Source organism: Ips typographus, linkage group LG4 (genome assembly GCF_016097725.1).
Source record: "Ips typographus isolate SLU linkage group LG4, UJ_Ityp_2.0, whole genome shotgun sequence".
NCBI lineage: Eukaryota > Metazoa > Arthropoda > Insecta > Coleoptera > Curculionidae > Ips > Ips typographus.
Genome location: NC_138425.1, coordinates 11248595 through 11273307, shown reverse-complemented (window position 1 = coordinate 11273307; position 24713 = coordinate 11248595). Strand labels below are relative to the sequence as shown.

The 24713-nt window shown below is 34.1% G+C and overlaps 2 long non-coding RNA genes across 2 annotated transcripts; one reads left to right on the top strand and one right to left on the bottom strand.

Annotated features, from left to right (window-relative positions):
* Window positions 1-6573: 6573 nt before the first annotated feature.
* LOC145728241 (uncharacterized) lies at window positions 6574-13752 on the bottom strand. Its single transcript, XR_014178029.1, has 3 exons — window positions 13596-13752; window positions 13315-13525; window positions 6574-7052 (listed from the first exon to the last, which is right to left on the bottom strand). It is a non-coding gene; the product is annotated as an uncharacterized LOC145728241 (long non-coding RNA).
* Window positions 13753-13817: 65 nt separating this feature from the next.
* LOC145728243 (uncharacterized) lies at window positions 13818-14257 on the top strand. Its single transcript, XR_014178030.1, has 2 exons — window positions 13818-13938; window positions 14001-14257. It is a non-coding gene; the product is annotated as an uncharacterized LOC145728243 (long non-coding RNA).
* The last annotated feature ends 10456 nt before the right edge of the window (window positions 14258-24713 follow it).

Below are 24713 nucleotides of genomic sequence, written 5' to 3'. Positions count from 1 at the left end.
AGTATTTTTATTCCGTAAAACAATATAATATTAATCTAAAAAGGTTCGCTTGGGTTAGAATACTAAATATGGCATCACATTTGCCTAAGCCGCGTTTTGCGGGTAAATTAAGCAAAAACCCGAATCCTCTTTATAGCAAAGCAGCTGGTCTTTAATAACTCACCCCAAATTAGCCCGATTTCGGGGGGGATAAAAATTCCCTTTAAGCCTCGAGGATTCATTTCGAAAGGTTAATTTTAATAAAAGAAATTCTTTACAGGTAAATTAAAATTTTCCTCATTCGGACAAGCCGTTAAAAACCAGGGATCCATTAACGTATTTTCGTTTCATCGGATTTAGTATTGGTACGGGTATTAAAGCCGTGAAAGAATGTCAACTGTCTTTGGTACTAAACTAACATGTAAGATTAGGGAGTGGTCTTTTGGACTGGAGGATTATACCGTATTTGTACTTAAGGCACTGACGTTGGTTTATTGATTTATTTGTGATAACCAGAAGATTACTCAAGTCTAAACTGTAAATTCTTATAAAGCATTTAAGTTTTGTATAAATGATTACTCGCAATTATGAAAATTCTGACTCATATGAAGTAGCAACAGAATTCATTTCCTGAAACATTATTTACGATAATATTAGAGTTAATAAGCTTGAACTATTAACCATCTTACTTAAAATGTGCAACACAAAAGTTCAGAAACTTTTTGGATTCAAGATAGAATTGAATCCATTCCAACCACATTTAAAGCTTAATACGTTTTCTTAAACATCAAGTCAATACTAGACTAACCAACGCATTTTGCCAATTGATTTTAAAATAAACCGTGCGGTTGAGAAAATTCAAATGTTCAAAAGTCTAATTGCAAACCAGAAGCTGTGTTTTATTTCAAATGGCTAGGCATGGCAAGCGAAAAGCCTGTCTGGTTTCGAAAACTGGAAAACTTTTCGTATAGTTTTGTTTCAGTAAAACAAGCACACAATCCGCAGGAACGGCAGGAACGGGGCATGTACCTTTGTTTTTGTGATGCTTGCCAGTTAGGGATATTTGGTAACATTTAAATATTTTTGGGTCTCGAAGTTTCTGATGCTGACCCCTCCAGTTGGAAAACTGTAAACAGTAGATTTACGTTTGGAATTGTTTTTTTTTTTTTTGAAAGGCACATATTTCATTTTTCCATTACGCAGATAAACTGGCACGTTTTTGCCGATGCAGTTCAATTTATTTCCGTTGAACTGATAACGTTACAAAGAATTTATTCATTCGCTGAGTTGCAAAAATAGTTAATTGAATCTTTGCTCAGAGCCTCAATTTAAAAATAAAACTGTGTACAGACGTTTTGTAAAAACTGATTGAAGGGCCCCATAGTTCCAATCATGCTTTGGCATTTAAGTGTCAAGACCTGTCTTAAGAATAAAATTCTTTGCAACGTGTCGAAGCAAGTTAAACAGAAGAAAAATTGATTTTGTATTCGGTGGAGCTAAAACACCATACGAATACAAATTAAGCTAACCCAAAGGACTTTGTTTCGACAAGAAACTTATAATTAATGAATCAATTAGAAATCTATGAACGTTTAAGGGTATAGCCTTTTAGCAGGCCCTCTGGTGCTTACACAAGATTACACTGAATAAAGACCTTTTCAAAGGAAATGGCGTGGAAATGCAGATAGAGGACATTACTATAAGACATTATAATCTCATCAAAGATAATCTAATAATACATACTTTTAAAAAGGTATGGATGCTTTTCTTTGCTGAAAAGCTCGAATTAGGATTCATTAAATTTCCAGCAGCATCTAATTGAGACTAGCTGGTGTATATTCGTAATAAGATTTAACTGAATGAAAGTAGTAAATTGTGTTATATCAAACCGAATACCTTTTGATTTTTTGATCAATTTAGTTGCACTCTTGTTATAGTTACAGTAAATGTATACAATTTTTTCAAGATTTGATCAAGAAAATCTGTTTCAGAATATTTTTTTTTATTTTCTCACTTTATAGCGTCTGTTAGCAATCTGACCTGTCGCGCTCCTGGTGCGTATAATCGAAAAATTCTCGAGAGAAACACATTTATTGAATTAAACTCTGCGAGAAGAAAGAATAATAACGAAACTGCGATAACGCGAAAAAAGAGCGCGGCAATTTATGGAGTCGTACACCTTTAAATGAATATTTATTAAAGATATTTATCATCTGACAAAAGTTAACGGCACTCCGTAAATCTGGAGTTAAACTCATTGTTTCGGTTATTCTTAGAATGCACTTGACCCTCGGAATATGTGCGAGGCCGAAGAAAGGGGTTGCGATTATAATGACCTAAGCAGATTACATTAAGCTAGCCCGGTTTGTGGGGTCGACGCGGAAACATAGTGCCATGATCTATGACGGTCATAAAGCACCGCCATAATCAGTGGATGTGGCCTTTTGGTGTCTCTCTGGAAAACTAATTGTCCTGGACCGTTTTGTTCTTTACAGTGGCGCTACTTACCTTCACCTTTTTATTTAAGACAATCCCACTTATTGACATTATAATTAAAATATTCATGTAATACTACACCAGAGCATCACTTTCATCAAGGACTTTGTCAAACCCTATAAAATACGCTAAAAATATTCGAGGGAATAAATCTCCCCCCAAATGAGCTCAATTAATAAAATTTATGTGTCCACCGCATGGCCGGCCATAAATTCAGCTAAAAAAGGAATATCCTATGGCATTAATTTTTTTTCAAGAACCAAATTTACATTTAATATATACGAGAACCAGTGTTTTAAGCCGCTATTAGTCAATGTCCTGTTGGTGGCCAAAAAGTGCACGCCTCTGGATTTCTACACGTTTAATTAGTATAAAATGGTAGTGTGTAATAAGAACGCAGATGGGTAGTTAATAATGCTTTATGCTAGGTGAGTTGAATTTAAAACAACTTTTCTGAGTAAAAAGGAAATTTATAATCTATTATTTTTAAGGATAAATTATAGTCGCGGTAAAATACCTTGTCGACACACAACTTTTCGGTTGGAATGTCGAAAACGTTTGTTAGTCCAGGTGGTCGCTCGTTTTTCGAATTCTTTCGCTTTACAAAAATACTTTTACGCTGCCGTTTGTTAAAGGTTTTCAGAAGTTTATCTTGGTTGAAAATCTTGTATCATCCGAGCTAAGAAGTTTTTACCATTAAGTTTGTGTTCAGATGACACCAAGAACGGTCAGAAGTAATTAGTTGGCAAACCGGAAAAACATCATTATTAATCAATTTAGCAATAAGAGAAGAGTTGGAAAGTAAATATATTGACAAATGGTTTGAATGTCAAAGATACTTTTCCACTAATTTGGTTTTCTGGACCTCCAAAGATTTTTTAGTAATTGGTATCGTCTCCTTACTTTTAAACTTCTTAAGTAATCGTGGGATGAGAAGGTTCACAAAAACACCCAATTTACTGTGGGGCGACGTTTCGTGTCCTAATTGTCACTTTTTCAAACACTGTAATCACACAACAAAACTAAATGTAAAAAACTTACACTTCTGACTGATCAAGACTAATCAACAGTTAAACCTTTAGTATTTTTTATAAAACGATTTTTAAATATGTAAAAAACTGTTTTGGTAGAATTGGCAGAGCTTTTTACTACAGAGCGGTTATAATGCAGCTTTAAAAAGTCTTTCTACCCTTAATATCTAAGTTTATAACTTTTTAGTTTTTAAGAATTTTGTGCTGTTTAAACTAGCAGGTAATAATTTCTTATAAAAATTCTCGCAAACTAACTTCACTAAAATAAATATTACACAGTCCTGGTTCTTGAATATTTGATAAGGGACTGCCTCTTGGGTTTTGCAATTTACTATTGGGTAAAAGTAACGATAAAATACTTGGTTTAAACAGTCTTGAAAGTTCTGACCAAAACACGAAAATGTCAGTTTTACCTTTACATTTATGATACATAAATTATGCACACACTAAAGCTTAAAGTAGAGTAGAGGGTAGTAACAATACGACCTTTCCCAGTTATGTATTTTTTTGATTTTTGTAAGTAATTGGAACACTGTTTCCTATAAATTACATCATATCAGTATAATATCGGTATATCATTTTGCTAAATGACATAGATTCCTATTGCAGATAATTATTAATAGAACATTCACAACAATAGGAAATTATATACTGCCACCTAATTATTCCTTCATTAGACATGCCTTGAAGTTAAAAGCTAATTCCGTATAGGCTTTCTGCAATACAACAGACACATAATATACATTCAAGTTTATATTAGTTTCGTTCGCAAAATGCTGCATAATTGACCACCGGTCGTTTCGGGCAGCATTCCAAAACTGCACCATGTAAATCGTATACATATTTGTTCCTTGTCTGTGTTGTAGTAGACCTAAGACGACTGATTACATACTTGAACAACGACTGCCCGAAGGGCTCCGCAGAAAATTGTGAGAAAGATACGACCTGATTAGGATTCAGAAGACATTAGTGCCCTTACCCGAGGCCAAATACAATAATCCTAAGTAATTTCTTCGAGTTCCTCATACGAGGGTCTAATTTTGGGCGCATTGATGCATTGTCATTCTATTCCAATTAGCACGGACTGCCAGAAACAAAGCCAGAAAATGAATTTCGATGACCGATTTGAAATAGTTCGACTCTGAAATCCCTTAAACCGTAAAACGTTAGATCTGTTTAATTATTGTTGCGTAAACCGGATGTTGCGGGTTTACGCTTCATTCCTGTCGAAAAAACATGTAAAAATTACCAGAAAAGGAAAAAACGATTATTCTAGTTGTTAGTTACTTTCAGTGCTCTGTTAAATTTAATAAGAAACAGGCTTCATAACAATGCATATTTTTTTCAATCAACGGTAGTTGTATGTGTGCAACGAGTTGTATGGCAAATTAATACTTTATCTAGTTTGTAAAATGTGAGGTATAATCATAATTCATCAATTAATTACCCCCTAATTATTTGAAATTGCCGCTACTCTTGGATCGTTAAATCTTGCCTGTATACCTATCGACTAAACGGTTCTTAGCGGTAAACCGCCAATGGAAACTAGCGTCGATCCTCGAAACCAGATTTTCCTAGAGATAACCGGCTTATTATTAAAAAAAATCTCAGAATAGCAGCAATTAAAGCAGTGGGAGGAACTAGCAATTTATCGGGGACATTAACTTCGGTGTAACGCGGCAGCCAGATAAAATCGCGGCCCAACTTCGACGATTCGATATATCGTATCGTCCATACAGTGGACAATTTAGTGGAATTTATGGTCGCCGGAGCAATTAACAGTTATCTTGTATTTTGCAGTCGAACAAAGTTGGATTCAATTATGTCCTCCACAACAACTGGTCGCAATTAGTCTCGTAAGTAACACGGATGCGACGGCATTCACAGAACCGCTGCTGATTATAGCCTTAGTTTATGGTGGTCATCGATCATGGTCAATTAACCGTATTTGCGTTAAAATGGTTTCATTTAATCCGTTTAAGGGTGATTTTTTGCTTGCAAACCGCGGCTTGTATCTGATTTGCTTGAGTGTGACTACTGGACGATTTTTTAACACCGAAACAGCGGTGGAAAAAACAGGAACATTTAAATGTCTCATCTTTGCGTCATCAATTAAAGTTAAATCAACAATAATAATAATCATAAATGACAAAGTTGTCTCATCGCAGGACTGAAAATAAATTTGACCTTCTTTCTACAATTTGTTTTTGCAACTTTATTGTTTTGATTGATGGATCAAATGTGTAACCTGCTATTAAGCCAGTCGAGCTTCTTTGATGTTGACATTTTGAAAAATTACTGATATTTGTGAACCTAGTTATACATATTTTTGGATGGATGGATGGGTAAACTAGATAGTTTGATTTCAAAAGACGAATATTATATGTCGGCCCCAAATCGTCTAAAATGAAAGTTTGTTTGTTCAAGTAAAAGACCGTAATAATAACTTATCTTAAATGAAAAATTAACATCAAGATTAGCTCGATTAAGAGCATTTATGCCTCAACATTGAAAGCTTATATTTCTCCAAATATCCCGATACAAAGCCATTAAAGAGCGCTTCAAAATTATGCTCCAGGTATCTGGATTATGTCTGACATAACGGAATGAACGATTAGAATCTTGTAATCCCCTTCGCACACATGTAGTGTTTAGTGCATCCAGCTTTCCGGGATTCTCTCTAATGGTTACGATCGATTCGGGATTTGCGTCTCTGTAGGAGAAAGAAATCATTATTCACGTTTAATCTAAAAAATCAGTAGCGCAGGGACTATATCAGCTATGATGTTGTGTTTTTTGCATTGTTTGGTGATCCGCCTCTGACTTTAGGTAGGTATGAGTATTTTGAGCTATCAGATGAATAAAATGGAGAAAACGATCAATTCGACGCGATCAAAAATAGGTGGAAAACGAGCTGCAAACACATCCAGTGGTCGCCGAAGTAGCGTTCTTATGATCACATTTATCTTGTAGATAAGGCCCGGTTCTCGGATATGACCTGAGAGTAGGTGCCGAATGGCTATTATTTTCTGGTTACAGACAGAAAAGCGAAAAACGTCTCTTCAACCAATCTCATAAATACAGTGGCGCACACCACTGAATTTCAACACTCGTACAACCCTCACACTCATACATATAAAAAGAAATTAATTAGAAATCAGGGATTTTGGGTGCTGTTTATGAAAATAATGTTCGGTTTAGGCTTAAAGCACAGCAATATCCAGCTTCAATTTACTTTTTTTGCTTGTTGTTCCTGGATCTAAAACGAATAAGCCCCTGACGGCAATAACAGTTTTAAAAATCCGGGATTTAATGAAACCTAAAACGTTTCCAAAACGGTTTTGGGCCGTTAACTTTTAGGAGGATATATTAAATGCCACGTGCATCTTATAGCTGGATGATTTATTTACGAATATATCTGTCGCGGAGCCGTCTTCCTGTATTCGTCTTACCGAATTTTAATAAACATATTTTCCAACAAGAATATGAGACGGGAGGAATTTCTATTTTCGAAAGTGTGTCCCGGCCATACTGCCATCCTTCTACCTGAAAACAAGCCATTTATTAAATTTTTTTACAGATCCAATAAGCGTTTAAATTATCATAATAATTAAGAGCTAAATAGAAATTAGATTTTACCGGAGGCATCAAATAGATTAGTCAAAACATGTGGGCAGGAAAACATATGTTTTTGACCGTCAATTAAAAGAGTCTTTGGGCGATTGAACTCCTTTTATGGGATTGTTTATTATTTTTTTACTGTACCAAATCAAAATAAACTAAAAAGACCACAGCATGCCCAAGGGGTGCCATTAACAAAAAAACTAGATTTTTTACCTGAAATTCATTCCCTAATTATAATGGTAATGAGAAGTACTTATTAAGATGTCGCAGTACCGCCAGACAATGTACGATCCCTATTGTTTCGTGCCTAATTGTTTCTTTGGAGCATTCATTCCATGCACGGACAATGGTGTCCTGTCAAAGGGGTACTAAAAAGGAACGGCTCGTGATTTAAGCATAGCGTGTGCGCCTACAAAGAACGTTTAATTAATTTTGACGTGCCCCAGGTAAGAAACAACCGCGACCAATGTCTGTCTATTAAAGTCCGTTAATTAACGTCGAGTTATTCATTTTTTTTCTTTAAAATTCCATTTAAGGAAGATATATCAATGTCTTCATGACTTTCAATGTTTTGCGCCATTACTAAACTCGGGGGTATACCCGTAGGGAATATTAGCCTTGAAATTCAGCAAAAGAAAGACAAAAATTACTTTGTCGGTATCATGTGGATTTTCGGCACAATAATCTAGAGAACGTGTGACTGAAATAACAACACACAATCAATAAAATCGGAAGAAGACAAACACATACAGGAAACAATTATTAGTAGCAAAAATGTCGTGTTAGTCGTGCCAGAAATCCTTGATTCTTCTTCATGCTCGTCTGTAAGGACTTAATTTATAAATGCTCCAACGTTTGCTTCATTAACTTTCTTAATTAAAATGCTTACACGTTAGGAGGAAATCAAGTAATAACGCGACCGGTTAAAACAAGTTTATAGGCATTTTTCTCGTTGCCCATTTGAATGTTTTTTCGCATTTTTAATTATACATACACGAATGTTACGAGAACTTACATTCTTCTAAGAATAGTGATTAACACAGCCAATGAGCATGTTAGAATAGTTTAAAAAGGATGTTCACATAGTAGAATGTTGAAAATTACTCATTCAAATTGTTGTCATCCTTTGTTTTATTAGCGTGGCGTTTCTACGAAACTTTGAATGCCCCTGTTGGAAAATTGTATTATCAATGCTTACATAACAGTTTTGGAACCACACTCTTATTATTTCTTCTCCTAAAGGCCAAAGTGTTATGCAGAAAGGCTGTGTTTAACTGATAGATTCACTTAATGTTACCAAAGCAACGAATTCAAGAAAATATTAAATCCAACAAGGCTCTAACAGAACTAGCTTAAACTTTTTATTAACAAAATTGTAAGTAAAAAACAGCATAGTCACAAAAATATTTCTGGAATATATATATACAGTGTGGAACAGCCAAATGGAATAAATTCGATAACGAATAAATGAGAGCGTGTTGGGAAAAACGCTTGGACACGTCGATTTGTATTTTTAGATGCGCATTTATTAAAAAAAATAAAAATTATATAGGGTGTGTCATGTGACAGTGGCCGATACCAACTTTCTTATTTTAAATACAACCCCCTGTATATTATAATTTTTTTGGATTCTTCAGAAAATTCTAGACATAATTCATGTACAATGTCCCATACCTATCTTCAACTGTTTCGGAAATATTAAGTGTTTTCAGATGTATTACTAAAATTAATATTAAAAAAAGAAAATTATTTTATTTCACAAATAATGTAAAAAAAAACAAAAAAACATTAATTTCAATGTAAGAGATGTTCAAAATGTTCGTGAAAATAAGTATTGAGTGTAATGTAGCGAATTTGTGAAATAAAATAATTTTCTTTTTTTAATGTTAATTGTTGTAATACATCTGAAAACACTTAATATTTCCGAAACAGTTGAAGATAGGTATGGGACATTGTACATGAATTATGTCTAGAATTTTCTGAAGAATCCAAAAAACTAATAATATACAGGGGGTTGTATTTAAAATAAGAAAGTTGGTATCGGCCACTGTCACATGACACACCCTATATAATTTTTATTTTTTTTTAATAAATGCGCATCTCAAAATACAAATCGACATGTCCAAGCGTTTTTCCCAACACGCTCTCATTTATTCGTTATCGAATTTATTCCATTTGGCTGTTCCACACTGTATATATTTATTTCGTTTACAACGAAACAGGCTATCGACCAGTTTGGTCTTTCTGCCTATGTGATAAGAGATACATACTGTAATATGATTACAGAATAAAGTATAACTTAACTAGGTAAAGTATTTACAAAATAACGTATTTAAAAAAAAGTTAGTTAGTAGGGTAGTTGTAGGAAATAGGAAGCGAGATTGTCTTGTCTGTCTTGTGAGACACAGAGGATTTAGTATGGTCCAGTTATGTGGGTTGTTTTTCCATTTTGTTTGAATTTGTTGTAGTCTTTCTGTTATTCTTGGTAAGTTTGTGCGTTGGTATAGTAACTCATTTGAGAGGTTATGAAGTGGGTTTTGGGAATGTCTTATTCGTGTTATTATTCTTAGTGCGATTTGTTCTGTTGTTTGTAAGTGCCGTTTATTTCGTTCAGTTGTGTTTGTCATAGTTATATGTCCGTAGTCTAACAAAGGTCTGCAGATGGCTTGGTATATTTTTGTGGCGGTTCTTATGCTTATTCCTTTGTCTTTGTATGTTAGTGAGCGAAAATGTTTTGCTCTTTTAGTTATTTCTGTCCGGATGTTTTGTACGTGTTTTGTATATTTAAGTTTTTTTAGTGTTTTTGGTTTTTCGTGTGTAAGTTTTAAGTCTATTATTAACAAAATTGTAAGTAAAAAACAGCATAGTCACAAAAATATTTCTGGAAAGCTTGTAATTTACCCAATTTACTAAAAACAAAGTGTTGAGCCGCGTTCTTAATTTCGATGCACAACAATCGCATTAGCATGTTACCACAAGAGACAAAGTGTCCAGCCAAAAGGTAATTGAAATTACCATGTTACCGCGTACAAAAGCTTAATAACAGACATCACAGTAATCTTTCATGTCCTACAGACGAGCGTTATTTTAAAGCAAAAGCCATCTGCAACGACACGCACCCCAATTTGACTTTCTTTGTTCGAAATGTTTCGCTTTGTGTGTTTTCATTATTGCACCCTCATATTTGGGGCCCACCGACGTGCACAAATAACTAGATATTGCTTAGCGTACCCACATTTGTAATTTTATGCACATAGTTGTCATTTTTCGGTAGTATTATTGTAGTTGTGCAGTTTTTTCTGTCCGGTTCTACTGTTGGAAAAAATCGATTTGTCATAGCTGCCGACTCACGGAATGCGTAATTTTCAACTAATAATGTGCAGTTCAGACGCCTCTATGGGATAATAAATTCCGTATACCAAGAATTTCTAGGCATGAGTATGTCAACAACGCTCGCAGACGTGTATGAGTAATTTAAGTGATTTAATGTGGGTAATAAATTAAGAAATTACTACGAAATTCAGGATTATTTTCAACATTGGTTGCCTTTACCTAAATGTGTTGCTAGTGTCCAGGAATTCTCCAGCATCAACATGTCCAAAAACATAACAATATCATGTTATATATCTGACTAAAATCCAACTTTTTGTCAAATTTAAGATTAATTAAAAGATTACCTGTTTATAAAAGATTCTTCCAATTCTTTCTCTACATCCTTAATAATCTTACGATCTAAAATATGCTAATGGAATGTCCAAAAAGTAGGTAATACATGTGCACCCTTCCCAAAGTAAATTTCTCAAATTCCTCTGTTAGTCAAGCAACTAGTGTAGTTTTTAATTTAGCAGATGTCCCATTCGGCATGATTACACAATCAAAGAAGTAAATTGGCTGACTGCTCCTAAAAGGGAGATTCAAGACAAAACTTTGCCCTTGCGTTTTCAATAAACTTTATGCTCCAAGTTTAATTACAAAAGAAATAGGAGAGAACTTTTCATTAAAGTTTTCGTGTTAGCACACGAGTTCGGGTTGGCATTTATTTCGAGTTCCTTTGCTAATATGTTTTACTACATTGGAACGAAATTAATTTCCATTTCAGCGGTTGCAATTTTATTAGCTAAAACGTGTTTGTTTTTTTATTACTAGTTGGTAAAAGAAAATACAATCGCAGCCTGAACAATAGAACCGCGCAGATAAATCGGAAGCGGAAGCGAAGAAGAATGACATAAATAAATATTACTTCCTAATCCGAAATAAAATCTATCGTTGCAAAAAGGGCCATTTTCTGCGGCCAATATCGTCAACCCCCAGCAATAATTCACGGAAACAAGTAAAAAAATAATTACTTCCGTTATTTATTGGTTATTGTGATAAGGTTTCAATATTTTGGATCGTGGCGCGTTGGATTACGAGATGCTTTTTTATGGGAACATCGTAGATAGGGGAAACGCTATGCAGGGGTGGAAGAATGAAGAGCAATGATAAATGATTTTGAAAATTGACAATTTTGGCCAAGGGATTTGATTTAAAGGGAGTTGCATCTCTTGAACTTTCCTAGCCACATCAAATTTATTTTTTCATACATCACTTTGCTAAAGTTTGACAAATTTTTTTTTAGATTCATATCACTTATTAGACTCGACTACCGAAAAAAACTAAGAAAGTCTCATAAAAGCTCGCCCCTCAAATGGCACAAACATCTGTCAAATGCATAAGGGTTGCGGTCCCACCCAGAGGGCGCAACTATTTTTTCTACCTGTCATATCTTTATAATGGAGCTTGATAATTAAGTGTGAATTTACAATAGTATCTTTTACGTGCCCGCCTCTCAAATTAAAAGCTCTTTTGTGCCTTTGTGCTATTAAAAAGTTAAAATAACAACAGTTGGTGGAGCCGATGCGTTTGTCATTAAAACTCTTTCAAATTTGTCGAGAATGATAGTGTGAATTACAAGGAATAGAAAAATGTTTAGACTTCGATAGTGATTAATGAAGCTTTTGATTCACTGTTCCAGTTAGATAAATCATTTTTTGAGTGATTTTTCTGCTTCAGTTTTAATAAATTGCAACACATTGATAACTGTAGGTATATTTGTTTTTTTTTACAAATTACAGGCACCAGTGTTCTATAGCGACAACAAAATTGACTAAATTTGATTGATCTGTTATATTATCGTTTTTGCAGGCTTTTAAAGGATTACACATAATAATAGAGTCATCATTTCTTGTTAAAATTTGATATTTGTTAAACAGAATAAACAAACTGCCTTTTATGCCAACCCTTGTTGAACCCGCCCACTGGCCGCCCATCGCGGTCCTAGTTCCGCTGTGTACTTCCGGTATTTGCGTCAAATTTAATAAACCCGACTTTGAGATGGGTGGACCGGAACAGACCCATTTCCAATGGTAGGAACCCAGTGCCAACTTGCTTTGATTATTTTATTGTTTAACTAACGAAGACGTGGGAAAATGGCTTCCACAGTGGCGTGCTTAAACGACGACGCAATCATCATAAGTTTGGCATTATCTCGGGGGTAACATTTCACTTTTGAATAGCGCATTATTATGCGCAATACGTCGAGGATTTTTTTCGCTTTTGAGACGAGCGTTAATGCATAAAACGCATTACTTATCGCGGGTTCTTCACTTTATGGGACAAGGGAGCGATACAATAAAGTCATCGTCTTTTGTCACGTGAGTCGTAAAACGGTGGGTACTTAGCTTTATCTTGTTGTACGGTCGTTTTTTTTTGACTGGAGACAGTAATGGTAATGGCGATTTTCACGTGTTTTTCTAATCCAAAATTCTTGGATAAAGTTGGATATGCTTAAGGGGGATTTAACGACATGAGTGCTCGTTAAGAAGCCGATAAATTTAATTATGCTTTTATGTAAAGTAAGCAGTAGTTGAGATTACCCTTTATCTAAATTACTATGGTTGTTTAAGTATTATTATAATATAATGCCTTAGATTCACTTAACAATGTTTTTGCAGTAGATACATCAAATAAGCACACCGTACATCACAAATGCAACTGAATTCTGTCTGAAAGAAAACATTCTTGGGGAATATCTTTTTAAGAATTAAACACTTTCCACCAAATCACATAAATATCAAACGTTTAGCAGTTTAACACTTTAGTAAATCGAATGTCTATAGATAAGAAACCAAACGGTAGAACTTACATGAAAGTAGGATTCAATATAATCAAACTTTGAGACTTTATTGCAGAGATCCATTGATTCGACTAAGTTTAGCGCAATTGCCTAGTAGAGTGGATTGGCAAATAAAAGTCCAATATATCTACTTCTTTAGGATCAAGTAGGATAAAGGGAGAAAGCAATAATCAATGGTTATTCCTCATAAACGTCCAAATACGCTTACAGCTGGTTGACCCTAAAATTGATGAGGTCTTAACATAATTGAACCCAGAGCCAGCATCAACTCGGTGGGGCATATAACTAACCTAACCCCATAATTTATTATTTTTCGTTACAGTGGTAAATTCACCCTCTGTGCAAATCTACAGGGACAGGAACATTCAGACAGGAACAGGACAAGTCTAGTCGTTTCAAATATATTTAAGAAATTACTTGCAGTTTTTGCCCTGCTTTGAATCTGATAAAGCGATTAAACGTGACTTGACAGTACTAGTTGACAATGCACCACGATAGCCTGACAGAGATAACGACTTTTTCAGTCAGATCATAGCCGCTGAATACGGAAATAGAAAACCATTAAAAGACGGCATATTCACTGCTAATTTGCCTTTGTTTCCAAAGGAAACTGTTACAGCTATGTGGGCAGCGGTAATTGATATTTAAACCTGAAAAAAACAGATTACCTATCTAGGAAATTTTGGTAACAATAGTTAAATCACGCTAGACTGAGCAGCAAGATCCTCCCACCGGCCACTCCTTCATCCAGTTGATTTCTAAAGTAACCAACAAATCGTCCTTTCGGAAAAACCATTCCTATTATCTCTCCGGAGTCCGAAATAACAACTGGAACCGCTGCAGGACAAAAACGCCGGAATCCTGCTCCAAGATAAGATAGAACGAGCTCGGACCAGATTACAACGGCTGCCCTCCGGTGACTTATATTGAATTAAATTTACATAACACCATGTTTTTTTCTGTTTATTAGTACGTTTGTCTTCGTTTTTACACCGGTTTCTTTGTCGAGCTATAGTGATTTATACGATTAGGGTGCATTAGTAAGTATCTCAAATGAATCTATTTACGTTAGTTTTATGGTATTGAACATGCAATGTAGATGGCATTCCTCTTAACCTGTTGTGATACAAATTACATACAAGTTGTATTTGTAAACGTAGATAAATAAATTATTACGTTACCTTTACAATAGTAAAAGTGACTGTAATTTTGGACAAAATAAACCTACTGAAATGCACAAAGGAGTTACAAAAAATACACATTTACAAACGTGTTTCCAACTTAGTTTTTTAACATTTATTCACGAAAGTAGTAACAGAATTGATAACAACATTGTATTTAGTAATACAATTATATATTCTCAGAGTTGGGTTAAATTTGCATTGTCCGCATTTGACGTGAGAACTCAGCTTAGTAAGCAATACTGTAAAAATGTGGTTTTATATTTCTACAGTGTCAAATTTGGTGAACAATAACACAAGATTTATAGATGGATTTCGTAGAAAGCAAAATTTTCTAAAATTATTGATTATAGCGTAGGTGCTATGCAGAGCTGTGGATAGTTGGATTACTTTAATTGAAAAATGTAATTTCAAGTAATTGAACTACTATAATTGAATTACTTTTTGTTTGCGCGAATTGTAGTAAATTTAGTTTTACTACTTTCATTTTCACTTTGCTAACTTTACTCCTTCACCAGCATTCATAAGCTTAAAGTTGAATATTGTCTGAGTTTCATTTAAAAACTTGTATTTTCACTTAAATTAGGATATTTCGGTCATTTTAATGTCAATTATTCAGGATTTAATGCTGAATAACAAATCCAAAATTTACTTATGTTTTCACCAGCCTGTGGTTTCAGTTTTAGTTAAAAACTTGCGGTTTTACTTGAATTAAGTTATCGACGCCATTTTTGTTGCAAAGTGTAGGTAATTTAATGCTAAACAACATAACGAAAATCTCTTTACTTCTTTACTAGTTTTCATATGCTTCAACTTGTATATTGTCTAAGCTTTATTGGAAAATTAGGATTTTTACTTGAATTAGGAGGATTCACCAATTTTCGCAAGCTTAAATTGTCTATTGTCTGAGTTTTAGTTGTAAAGTTGCATTTTTATTTGACTTGGGATATTTTCACGAACCAGAACAGTTATCGATGTCATTTTTGTGTGAATTAAAGGAAATTTAATGCTAAATAACATATCCAAAAATTTCTTTGGCAACTTTGCTCCTTTACTAGTTTTCAACGTATCCAAATTTCACTTTGCCATCTTTACTTTTTCACCAGTTTTCATGAACTTAATTATGTACATACACTATTTAACTTATTGTCAACTACTTTATCTATTTCTAAGTGCTTGAATTAATTCGAGTAGTCAACTACTTTACAGAAGTAATTGCAATTGATAATTGAATTATATTCATACATTTTAGAGTTTAATTCTAATTTAATTACTTTTTTTTACTTATTGCGACAGCTCTGGTGTTATGTCACTAATTATACGTATACAAACATTCTTCTGATGTAAAATAATAACATTCACCCCGACAAAAACAAGACTGTATTAATTACTTAGGGAAAATTAATATCACCTTAATGATAATGAAAGGAAACTTTGGTATTCCAGACGTTAAAAGAGGAAATTGGATTTCCCAAATACTTTCCCCCCAAACTATTAGAGGCCCCCCATCGGGCATGCCTGAAATATTGAAATTTCCCTAATAATGTGTGCGAAATACCTTTTCGGAGCAAGGGAATTTGTTAATTGTTTCATAGCGCGACAGCCCTGAGAAGAGTTTAACTCACTTTTAATAACGCTTCGTACATTCTTTGTGGTATATTCATAAAACATTTTTTTAAGCTTATTCTCCTATGTACCTAATTAATACTGTTGCATGGAAGATTACATCGTTTTAACCTTGGATGCCTTTTAACCCACCCAGAACCACACTAAGTCCGATGAAGTGCAAACGTAGCGAAATTTATTACAATCTTGTTTACATTGTATTCTCGAACGCTCATAAGTTATCGAGTATCTTATAATTTCTGCTTTGTACTCTTTATGAAAAAACCTACTGAAAGCGTGTAAATTCATACAATTTTACAAGAAAATACAATACAATAGTCGTTCAATTAGCCACTTACTTTTTTCGGAAGGTGTGTGTTGAATAAACAATGTTAATTAGACCTCACAATGTAAATACTTTCTCAAACTAGTTCAGACAATTTTGATCTATTTTGTATTAAATCACATTTAAATTTCTCACGCTGTACAATCCAAGTAAAAAAACTCTCTGATGATATCTTTTAGAAGCTGCGATGTGCCTAAGGATAGCGTACTTCAAATCGAGCTTTAAACATCACGACTAAGTAATAATATGTGTTTAGAAATTTTCCATCTCGTACATCCTCATATGGCCAAACCGGGAAGTTCTCAAGGATATTTTGATACCCACTTCCTCCATATACCTGTAGATTTAATAGGTGTCTAAAAAGTGAGTGTGTAAAAAGATACTCAGAGGGTGGTTTAATGCTTTTCATATGTCGGGGGTTCAAGCGACGTTTAGAATAACTTGAGAGAATGCAGTTTGTGTTTTTTGTCACGGATATTGTAACTTGAACTGTTGAAGTATCGAGCTAAAATTAGAGGTTTGGTTATTTCCTGATAGGGGATGAGCTCTGTTACTTTTACTAGAGAATTGAAACCCAACACAATACAGTATAATATAGTATAGTTTATTAGCTATAAAAGAATAGTTTCTAACAAATACAGCAAAGTATCATTTTCCTTTACTTGTAACGAAAATAACTAAAACATAAAAAGTTGTTTTTTATGTCATCGAAGCATGCCTTACAAAAATGCGTAGCAATAAAAATTCTTTTGTGATATTTGATATCCATCGGCTGAAAGTGATTTAACTTGTTTCGTGGTCAGCAAACATAACCTCGAACCATTAACCATTTTCGATTTATTACCAACCTACCCATTACGTCCAGGATCATGACGACATAATTTGGTTTGCCATTTTTACTACTGCGACTGGAATAACCAATTTCCTAGAAATAAATTGCTTATCCTGTTTCTCATCGGATTTCCTAAAATAACCCCTTAAAACCGTACAAATGCGTGACTGGTGAATGAAATATTGCTTTTTTATGTTTCGTTCATCAATATTTCTCCTGCAAGAATATTTTCTGATAATATAATCCTCGGAACTAGGGGGGAGATTGAAAACGCAACTGTTAAGAATTATTTTTAAATTGTTTCAGTCCCATGGATGGCGCCTTAACCTAATACGACCCAAATGACGACAGGTTTAGGATTTAACATCTATTTTAGGGTACCACCTCTCATTGATCGTAACTAGACCAAATGTTGTCTCACTTAAGAGCCCTAGGATTTATTTAAGGGTATGTGCTTTATGTCTAGCATGTGTGAGAACGTTCTGGTAGTAGTTCACACGTCGTTAATGCAGGTTTTTGTGAGTTGTTGATGGTTATATACGAACATCTATAAAGCACTTCGGTTAATGATATTAACATTGGTTTATTATGAGTCAAAATAAAGCTAGCAAGCGTGTCTACACAAAGCTTCAAGTACATTTTCTAAATTACATTTCTAGGTGAAAATAGATTTGATTCGGAATAGTGCAATCTCTTAATGGCTCCAACAAAAGAAGGCGTTTTACTTCGCCGTATTAACACTATTTCCGCAAACTTTCCTCGCCCCCAAACTGCCGTTAAAATCTTTCGCAACAATTTTCAAACCCCATACATTCGAAAAATAAAAATGCAATTTTCGCGGGACATTAAAACGAAGCTGGGGGGACCTTTTATTAAAGAAAACGTTGAGGCATGACGATTTCGGTTTCCTACGCCCCGAAATTGGACCATTCAATATATTTGATTAGGTTAAAGGCGGCCGTCAATGTTCGGGGAGGCTAATATAGAAAAGTGTGTGCACTATTGATCATGCATAGAATCGTAGAAATGTGCTGGGGTCTTTATTTTATTAAACCGCAAAATTGAGTTACCCCAAATAGCGGTCATGTCGAATTGGCTTGAATTGTTTGGAAAAACGAACCTTGTGTCAGTATTCCATACCAATTTTATTGACAAACTGTCGTTTCAAGTTAAAAGACGATATGATTTATAATGTATTACACATATGTACAAGGTTTCAAAATTATTTATATACAAATTGGGTATTTTCTGTCATTTAGTTAAACGACAGGTCTGGTGTCCATTGGTTTTTCTTCATTTAAGTTGTTCAGTTTTCATTGTTTTTTAACTCGCATTCTTGTCTGTAATTTATGGAAGAACTGCCAGGCAGTATTTTCTATACTTTACAAGCATTTTATAAAGATACTTTTTAAATATTACCTCATACAGATATATTTTGAAAGACCATTTTATTGGCTATTTCAACTTTTATTACATTTTTGTAGCAAATGATTCAAATAATGTGATACAGAACAAACTACCAATTTAAACCAAACTAGAATTTTAAGCATTTTTCAAGTAGTATAGCCTCCTTATTGAAGCCAATATGCCACTTTGACACAGTACGATTAATTTCTATAATCGAATTTCATCCAAAAGAATTTCACTCAAAAGTTGAAAAGACCACTTTCACTCAAAAGCCATAATCAAAGCCAAATTTAAAAAATTTGAATTTTTTCCGAAAAATTGAGTACAATTTTTAAAACTCTGAAAAATTGGATTTTTGTTTTTTTAAGGTGCATATTTAAAAAATATCAAGTCAAGTTAACTCGTTTTTGCAATACTTTCTTATATTTACAAAAAAAAAATTCACCTTTATCGCCCTCTACCGGTCAAACGATAATACTATAAAGCTCTAGAACGTTCTAGCTAGTTCTAGAAGCTTCTGTAAATGTCTCGAAAGTTTGAAGATTTTTTTAAAGTTTTCAAACTTTGTCAAAGGCCCTTTAACATTCTGACAAGTTCTAAAAGCTTTTGCAAAGGTCTGGAGGGTTTGAGAACGTTGCCAAAGGCTCTAGAACGTTTTGACCAGTTCCAGAAGCTTTATCAAAGATCTGAAAGGTAATGAAACATTGCCAAAGGCTCTACAACATTCTGACAAGTTCTAATAGCTTCTGCAAAGATCTGAAAAGCACAATTTTTTTAAGGTTTTGGAATGTTGCCAAAAGCTGTAGATCGTTCTGGCTAGTTCTAGAAGCTTCATAAACTGAAAGGTTTCGAAACGTTGTCAAAGGCTCTATATTCTGACAAATTCTGGAAACTTCTGCAAATGTCTGGAGGGTTTGGAAACGTTGCCAAAAGCTCTATAATATTCTGACAAGTTCTAGAAGCTTCTGCAAAGGTCTGAAAGATTTAGTAAAGTTGCCAAATTCTCTAGAACGATCTGGGTAGTTCTAGAAGCTTCATCATAGAAATGGAATGCTTTGAACCGTTGCCAAAGGACTCTAAAACGTTCTGACAAGCTTATTGGTTAAGTAATATATTTTTTCATAAATTACACAACTGGTTCTGAGCACTCTTTTTGAAAGTAGTAAAATCTGCTTCTTCCAATTCTTAACAAGTAAAGTTTTTAGTAGTTCTAATTTATTTATTTGTTGAAGTTCCAAAAACCAAACAGAGAAAAGCAGAAAAAGTTAATTTGCTATAATTTGATTAATTAAATAAATACTAGTCTGTCTGAGTAAACAACAGGATAAACGATATTTAGCTTTTTTCTTGTAAAAGAATAATCAAAAAAATAACCTCGGTTACATAAGTTATTTATGGGGTCTTCAGTACAGGAACACGACGGCAAAACAATTAAATAGTTCCAACGAAGCGGCGAAATTCCTGCTTTTCTTTGTCCCCATGTTTCAGTTTTTTCAAAGGGCCGAATCACCGAAAAAGTCCGGAGCTGACTGAAATACCTGCCATGCTTTTCAATGAGACAAACCCGACCTCGAAGGAATGTGTGAATGTTTCGAGGAAGCAAATAAGTTTTTTCCCCCATTAAAACGTTGATCCTGGTAGCAGAAAGTCGACAAAAAATTGGTTCCGAAACCGAGATTAACCTCAAATCTTTTGAGATATTACATGGACGGACTATAAAGAACGCGCTGTAATGAATGAATAGAAAATCAGCGCCGCCAAGGCGGAATTACGACCAGCGAGACCGTTTCTCTCTAATTTATTTTGGGCAAATTAAAAAAAAACCGAGAGGTTTTACTGGAAAATTTATTAAGATTTCGAGCTTTTCAATTTTCCTTTTATGAGCTAACATTCCCGTTGCTGCACGTGTTACATAATGTATTTCCAGCTATTATACTTAAAATTTATCGCCACCGAGGAGCGCAATAAGAAAAAGTTCTCGAAAGTTTTACCCGTCGGTTACTTTAGGCAAATATATGGCTTCATTTGCCAGCTGCAAAACCAAAATTATTACTATAACTTTTGGTTTTTCATTATTTCCTTTTGTTCAAATTTCATTCTTCTATGTGGTTGTATAGTTTTTATTTTTTCCAAACTTTTAAACCATTAGTTTTGGAACACTAAGCAATAGTTGTTCTTCTTTATCACCAAAAAGTCCTGCATTACCTAAAAAAGCAGAAAATTTTTCAATGTTTAATAACAGTTTGTTCAAAAATTTAAAATTGCTAGGTGAATATATTTCTAGTTATTAATTAAAAAAATTAAATTTTTGTTATTAAAATTCTCCCTTTTAGCAAATATCCCCAACTGGTACACCTAATACAATTCATCAATCGACGGCAAAAATATCTCCTTCTCCTTTACAAATATTTGTCAAAGGGTCCGAAATTTATTCATGGAAGAATTAAAGTAAAATATTGAATTTGGATGATAAATGGGTTTCCCTTCCATTATTCCGGACATAATAACCGATGTCATTCACTGAAATTTTGTGTACGCACTAGGTCGATTTTTGCCATTGTGTGGACGTTTACATTATTAAAAATCAAACGTGCACAAAACGTTATTGTTCCGCCACTGTTGCTCAACTTTAATACAGTGCTCGATGATTTAACTGCAAACTTTTCCAGCCTCTCTACATGTACATAATTTTTAAGTACTTTGGAAAGCTCGGCTTCAGCAAGCCATTGTTTTGCAGATGTTTTTTTCTTTTTAAAAAGTTTCCACGTCTTAAGTTTTATTACACGTCACTATGAAGTTGCTTCGGAGAGTTTTGACATAGTTCTTAGGTTTCTTTAGGATACGCTTACTTCAGGTTTCAATTCACACTTTTTCTCTACTACCTACTTTCAGAAACTTTATTTGACAGTATTCAGTTTATATATTAATACCCCCTTCAAGGAAAATTGCTTTAGAGGATTTGATACTTTAAAGTTTACTCCGAGGATAAAATTATTATTCAGCATCGTATTGTTTCTAAACTTGTCTAATTAATAACTTACTTTGAAAGACTTACAAAATACGAGCAACTACTAGAAAACCGTAAATTAATTGATTTCATAACATAGCGTGTCAATACGGCATTCGCCCTTCCTTTCGCTGAACTAATTCGGGGTCTGGAGCGGTAGGTAATGGAACTGCTCCCCATAAAGCTCCCTAATCATACAGAAACTGTATAAAAGTAATTGTATATTGCGGTATATAGAATCCAGGCCAATTACGGGCTCTGTGCCGACGTTATTTTTGTTGAAAACACAGAACCTTAGCCTCAATTTTCTTGCTTTTCTCAATCATTAGGTCGTTAGTAGAGCTTGTACACGTATAAAGTTATAAGCCTGGAACTCGCAAAGAATAAGCAATTTAATCAATATATGATTTTAAAAGAACGCTTTAGATAAATGCTTGGATTTATGAGAGTTTAAAGATTAAGTGTAATCAAAGTTTTTCACTTATGTACTGAATATGAATTAAGGGTCCTCATTGATTGATTGTAGTGCAGACCTTGTTACTGTTTCTAACAAAGACTCTAACACAGAAAGACCATTTCTTGTTACTTTAAGCTTGTCCTGCGGGAATTGTTGCATAGGGGGCGACAATAGGGGATGCAACTAGACAAGTAGGTTACATTCAGTCAAAGTCATGGATGAGAAGTTGAGCCACATGTGAACAACAGAAATAATAATTAACACTTTTACATTATTCTCTTTTTCTGTGACTAAGTTGGCTTTTACCAGGAAAAAAAACAAAAATAAAAGCACATTTAACTTCCTCTCTTGTTTAGTATTGATTATCATTAATGTTGAAGCTTTCGGACTGTTTTTTCCACTCAACCATTGTTTTTCCATTAATACTCTTTTTTCCAGCACTCAAGTTCTACTTACTTTTAACAATATCAGTTATTTAACTGTAAAACATTACACATTTTCTGCACAGTGTGAATAATAAACTAAACACATATTAGTTTACTTCTTACCCAGTAATGTAATGTAAACCATAAAGGTTTAATTATTGTACATTCACAGGACGGCCAGCTATATTAGCAAGATAATCCCTTTAGGGCTTTTGTCCTCTAATGGGCTACCGCGTCACAATACGGCTTAAAACATTTATTAATCAGTTCGTTTGTTCCCAAGATCATCAATAAGATGATTTATTAATCCAACGGTAGGGCAGACCCATAATTTAAAAAAAGAATCGTTCGGACGGAGCACCAACGCAAACTTTATCATCTACATACCAAACAACGACGAATAGTTGTTAATTAACTAGCCTCGATAATTACACACCATATGGGACCCGGGGGCTGGATTTAAGTCGACGGAGCTCTCAATTATTATTTGACTCGTAAAATATTCATTGTTCACCAAATAGTACATGGTTGTTGTTTGGTAAAGTTTATTTTTTTGGAGTAATTAGTGTCGCACTTTCGCCTCTGTGGGAATATTCAAAGGCCGGACATGTGTCACTGTCAAAAGGAATGCTTGATTTACCATTCAAAAGGATTCCGATTGGGGAACATGAAAATTTTATTCCGTTAGTTCTGGGTAAAAGGTATCGAAGTGATTATAGAGCTCTGATACAACAGGGGGGTTCAACTAATGGAAATTTACTTAAATATGCAAATATAAAGATTGATAATGTTAGTGGAGTAAAATGTGTTTGCTCTAAATGAGTTTTAAATTTGTTTAATAGAGCTGCAAAGTGTATAGAATTTGTCACTAAGAAACCGTTGGCAAAAGCATTAATGCTTATCAAATTGAAGAGTCTAATAACTCTAAAACAATGCAAAACCTCCAAAATGAATATTTAGCTTAGTGAGCAAGTATCCTACAATTTGATAACTAAATTTAAATTGTATTAATTATTATTCTATCGAAACGATCCAATGCAAGTATACGCTACCGCAATATCAATATTGTGACACATCCATCTACACCATGCAAACAAAATTGCATATTCATGATGAAACTCAGGTTGGGAGGGATTAAAGTTTGCTCACCTTAATTAGATTAAAATCCGGATTTATACCATTTAGCAGACGCATAATGGAAAATGTCCGGCAATTTTCCACCACTGTCCTGTCCGCCTTTCGGGAAAAGTCAAACAGAGGCGGGCCATTATGGCATTCAAGTTTAATAAGTCTGGCAAAAAGTTGGACGTTTAAAGAGGAAGTTGTCCTGCTTTTGTCCGGTCCTTTCATGAATTTTTAACCATTTGTTTCGCTAATGAACCCGGACAGTTGGCAAAACTAACCCGTGAATAAATAACTTTATAAAATTAATGGTTCTGAAACGGCCAAATAAATCGTCGACATCATACCCATTGTTGAATCTAATAACCTGAATTGGTTATTTTATAATTTAAAGTGGGTTAAATAATCGCATATAAAACAAATAACCGGGTACACACAATTGGCCAGAAGCCTTTATTGTACGCCAGAACCACAAATGAATTTGTATAATAAAGTTTACTAAATATAACTGTAATAATGAAATAAATTTTATATAATAATTTGTTTGCCGAATTGAATATTTCCAAATTACCCTTTGGTTTTTGGGCCGGACCAACTTGTTCTAACGCTTTTCTCTATGCATATTCAGTGTTTCCATAAATTCCAAATTTATCATTAAATCCTCGTTTACAAATTCATGTACAAACAATCAAAACATGTACAGCCTGGAGCAACCAACAAATGCCCAAATACGCATATACGAAAACTGTGGGTAGCCTGCATTTAAAATGTAATATGGAATATGTTTCCCTAGATGAGCGTGAATTAAAATGCGAGGCAAGCAATGCATAGTCCGTGTTCTAGGTATTAAAATGTATACTCTTGCTTATTAGAATAATTAAATTAAATGTATGCATAGTTTTGCATTTTTATGCTTCCATCTAGTCGGGTTTTAGCCGTATTTAAAATTAAGTACTTACATAACTTAATGGGATATGATGGTCATTTTATGAAATTATTCTTTTGTTGCACTTTACGTTTTATGTA